At 35.7% G+C, this 5,019-nt stretch overlaps 1 long non-coding RNA gene across 1 annotated transcript in view; it reads right to left on the bottom strand.

Moving 5' to 3' along the window:
- Positions 1-2,180: 2,180 nt before the first annotated feature.
- Positions 2,181-5,019, bottom strand: part of LOC119617849 — a 4,027-nt gene continuing 1,188 nt past the window's right edge. Inside the window, exons 2-3 of the long non-coding RNA XR_005234271.1 lie at positions 3,321-3,367; positions 2,181-3,071 (exon numbers count right to left, since the gene is read on the bottom strand). This is a non-coding gene — a long non-coding RNA (uncharacterized LOC119617849). The remainder of the gene's footprint in view (positions 3,072-3,320; positions 3,368-5,019) is intronic.

Below are 5,019 nucleotides of genomic sequence, written 5' to 3'. Positions count from 1 at the left end.
CCAGCCACTGTGGCTGGTGGACAAAATTTTTAATTTCCACCCCTGAATTTTGTTCTTGTGTTGTAAAGCACTTTGAGTCGCCTTGTGCTGAAAAGTGTTGTATAAATAAATGTACCTACCTACCTACCTACCCTGTTTTCTACAACAGTGGTTCCCAAACTATTCAACTTCTGACCCAAAAAGCAAGATGGGTAGAAACTTGTGACTGTTATAACTTAATTTTTTACAAGGTTCAATTTCAAAACAAATAATTTAGTTTGAGTGAGCTTGAAAAATGTTTCAAATGATACCACAATCATATATCTTAATTTAAACAAAGTAAAGCATTTTGAAAACCAAGATTCTGGACTGATTCACTTTGATAAATTGACACTGAACAATGAGAAAAGATCATCTAAAAAAGGATTGAAAAACAAAAACAACTGGACTATTCTGAAGCTAAAGATGTTTCGCTTCTCATCTGAGGGGCTTTCTCAATCCAATGATAAAGCTCCTCGGATAATAAGCAAAATGTTTTCAGCTGCAGAATAGAAGTCCAGTTGTTTTTGTTTTGTAACCCTCTTTTGAATTTACCGTGTCTTGGATGACTGAGAATGTACAACATCATAATGTGGAAAGTTGTAACTTGTCACAAAAATTGTAATTATTCAGTTACATCAGTTCTTTTTAATATTGCCATAAAACGTTTAGCAAATGTTGTTCAATGAATGTGCGACTTTATTCAGTGGCTAGAATAAATATTCATCAGTTAATCTTTAATAATTAATTTTTGTTATATGCAGCAATGCCTGCATGTGTCTCTGTTCTTACAACCCCTGGCAGAAATTGTGGAATCACCAGCCTCTGAGGATGTTCCTTCAGTTGTTTAATTTTGTAGAAAAAAAAGCAGATCACAGACATGACAAAAAACTAAAGGCGTTTCAAATGGCAACTTTCTGGCTTTAAGAAACACTAAAAAAATCAAGAAAAATAATTGTGGTAGCCAGTAACAGTTAGATTTTTAGAACAAGCACAGGGAATAAATTATGGAATCACTCAATTCTGAGGAAAAAATTATGGAATCATGAAAAACAAACAAACAAAATAACACTCCAACACATCACTAGTACTTTGTAGCACCACCTCTGGCTTTTATAACTGCTTGCAGTCTCTGAGGCATTGACTTAATGAGTGACAAACAGTACTGTTCAGCAATCTGGCTCCAGCTTTCTCTGATTGCTGTTGCCAGATCAGCTTTGCAGGTTGGAGCCTTGTCATGGACCATTTTATTTAACTTCCACCACAGATTTTCAATTGGATTGAGATCCAGACTGTTTGCAGGCCATGACATTGACCTTATGTGTCTTTCTTCAAGGAATGTTTTCACAGTTTTTGCTCTATGGCTAGATGCATTATCATCTTAAAAAATGATTTTATCATTCCCAAACATCCTTTCGATAGACAGGATAAGAAAAGTGTCCAAAATGTCAATGCAAACCTGTGCATTTATTGAAGATGTAATGACATCCATCTCGCCAGTGCCTTTACCTGACATGCAGCCCCATATCATCAATGACTGTGGAAATTTGCATGTTGTCTTCAGACAGTCGTCTGCATAAATCTCATTGGAAAGGCACCAACTAAAGTTCCAGCATCATCACCTTGCCCAATGCAGATTTGAGATTCATCACTGAATATGACTTTCATCCAGTCATTCACAGTCCACGATTGCCTTTCCTTAACCCATGGTAACCTTGTTTTTTTCTGTTTAGGTGTTAGTGAAGGCTTTCTTTTAGCTATTCTGTAAGTAAATCCCATTTCCTTTAGGTGGTTTCTTACAGTTCGGTCACAGACGTTGACTACAGTTTCCTCTCATTTGTTCCTCATTTGTTTTGTTGTACATTTTCTGTTTTCAAGGCATATTGCTTTAGGTTTTCTATCTTGACGCTATCTTTGATGTCTTCCTCTGTCTATCAGTATGCTTGCCTTTAACCTCCTTCCTATGTTGTTTGTACTTGGTCCAGGTTTTAGACACAGATGACTGTGAACAACCAACATCTTGTGCAACACTGCGTGATGATTTACACTCTTTTGTCAGGATTTACAAAATAGACAACAGTGAGCAGCTCGGCGACAGACAGACTCAGGAGGCAATGGATAAAGGTAAGTAACTTTATTTACAGTGAATGACAGGAACCAGGATCTGGAAGGGAAGGTAAGAGGTGAGTACTGGTTTGGTTGATAGAAATTTGTAATGATAGTTGAGTGAGTACTGATAGTTGCTGTCTTACAGGTAGACAAGGGAATCCAGCATGGAAGAGAGTGGTACAGGAAGTGGTCACGAGTGAAGGTTTTCCAGGTAGGTAAGTTCCAGACGGGAAGGTAAGTATTTCCGGTAGGTAGGTTCTTGTGGGAGGCAGACAGACAGCTGTGCAGGCAGGCTCGGGTGAGTGAGTATTTAATAGGAAGAAGATTCAGGAAATTGATTTAAAAATGTATGGGGAAAAAATAGAAAAAGTAAGTCAATTTTGTTTCTTGGGAATTTTGTTTGACTCAAAACTTCTATTTGGTGATCATGTAAAATATATTGAAGGAAAATGTAAAAAAGTTGTGAATATGATGAGGTGTCTAACAAGATTAGATTAGGGAGCAGATACAATCAACTTAAAAAAAGATTTACGTAGCTTTGATAAGATCAGTAAAGGATTATGGATCTGTAGTAGATAGGCAAGCTGCGAAAATGACAATAAACTCGAGGTAGTTCAGAATAAACCTCAAGGGTATGTTGTGCAGCCATGAAGACCTCTCCATCTTTGGCAGTGCAGGTGGAAATGGCGGAGATTCCATTACAGATAACACATTAAGAAATTATGATGAATTACTGGGTAAGTTGACAGGGACATAAGGTAGAGCATCATCCAGCAGTAGGAATTTTGAAGCCTTGCTGGGAAAGTGGAAAAGCTAAAATAGATTGTTTTGTATGGGTAGCAAATAAATCTGCTAAGGAAATGAGGATACAGGGAAAGAGATGTTGTGCTGCTGTGCCCTAATCAGTTACACCTTTTTCGTTGTTTCCATATGTAAATGTAGATCTAGAGGTATATAAAGAAATACAGATTAATAAAGATAATAATTGAGTAGATTTTGTAAATGATAGAATTAATAACATAGATGGTTCAAAGGATTTAAACTCAGGGAAGACGGGTTTTGCTAATGCTATTCCTGAATTAAATATATATAAGAAGCAAAGGACATCTGATCTTTTAGCTTACAGTGGAATTGTTAGCAATTCTGATGGCATTCCAGTGGGTAGAGCAAAAAAGGATTGAAAAGGTACTTACATGTTTAGATGCATTGACATCTTTGATGTCCATTTTAAATTTATTATCTGAAAGAAATTTAGAAATGATATATGAAATGTATGAAATCATATTTACAATTACACAAGCTCAAGTAAAGATTAGATTTATGTGGATACCTGCTCATGAGGGTATAGAGGGGAATGAAATAGCAGATCATTTTGATAAGATGTCTTTAAAACAGGATCGAATTATGGAAATAGCATATTGTAAATCTGTAATAAAGTCTATTATTAAGAACAAAGGTAAATCTGAATGGCAGCAATTGTGGTAGGGGGAACTAAAGGTCGACATTTATTTCATATACAAAAGAAAGTAGGGAGTATGGAAATGATTGGAGGAAATTAAAAGGAACAAGTAGTGATGACAAGGTTAAGAATCGGACATACAGGATGAAATAAAACACTACATTTGGTAGGTAAACATCCAACAGGTAGATTTGGTTGTATGGATATAGAGACAGTGGAGCATGTAATTACTCATTCTGAGAAGTATAGGGTAAGTAAAGAAAAAATAAAACAAGAAGTAAGGACATATGATGTTGATGCATTAAGAGTGAGTATGGTATTAGTTAAACATAATAAAATAAAACGTTAGATGTCTCCTGCCAGTAAACCCAAGAAGAAGAAGTCTCATTCCCTCTTTTGGTTTTAGCCATTTAGGGGCAGCTTGTGTGGTGTTTGAAACAGGCAGTGGTGGTTTTGTTGGCAACTAGTGGGTTGCAGGTGACTGAGAAGTAGGCTGGGTTGTTTTTTTGGGGTTTTTTTCTTTGCAGGTGTAGCACTTATAATGTAGGTTATTGTTCTATTTTAAGTTTCTGTTTATCTGCTTAGCGTGCAGTTCTATATTGTATTCTATTTGAGTTAACTCTGTATCATTTCAAAAGTTAAATTCTTTAAGTCTCACTTTGAAACAATTCTTTTCAAGTTTAACTTCACAGAAAGGTTCACAACTCAACAACACTTTAACAGCATTGAATAGAGAAAGAGAAAAAAAAACAATAAAAGGTAAGAACAGAAAATGATTCAGCAAAAGACTGAATATCCCTTAAATCAAATTGAATGTCCGTATCCCTTTTTGGGAATCCAGAAAGATTAGTGTTGTGTCTCTGAGCCCACTGTTATTTTAGCAGCAAAATCGGGTGAATCATATCAGTTCTGATGAAACAAAACATCCAGCAGAGTTGTGCAGCTCCTACTGGTTCAAAGTTCTAGGCTCTCTGGTTGGTGGCTCGCCATCTCAGTTCCCGTTCCCAACATTCAGCTCAAGTTTTCCCGGTCCAATTTCCCGTAGAACTTTAAAGGCCTGTTTTCATTACCAATAAAAGTGCAAAGAAAGGTCTGTTCAGCTAATTTGGTACTAAATAAAAAATACACTCGCCAAGATGGCGGCTGAACATCTTAGTGGAAAACCATACTTCACCTGACATTCATTCTCACCATTTCGTTGACATAAAACAACATATATATGCTACATAGCTTTCCATTTTAACAAAAGAAACTACATCATAAATAAAATTGTTCACAGAAAGTTAAATATACAGGTGCTGGTCATAAAATTAGAATATCATGAAAAAGTAGATTGATTTCAGTAATTCCATTTAAAAAGTGAAACTTGTATATTATATTCATACATTACATACAAACTCATATATTTCAAATGTTTATTTTGTTTAATTTTG

Source organism: Kryptolebias marmoratus, linkage group LG17 (genome assembly GCF_001649575.2).
Source record: "Kryptolebias marmoratus isolate JLee-2015 linkage group LG17, ASM164957v2, whole genome shotgun sequence".
NCBI lineage: Eukaryota > Metazoa > Chordata > Actinopteri > Cyprinodontiformes > Rivulidae > Kryptolebias > Kryptolebias marmoratus.
The sequence above is the reverse complement of the archived record's forward strand: the minus strand, read 5'-3'. Positions and strand labels throughout refer to the sequence as shown.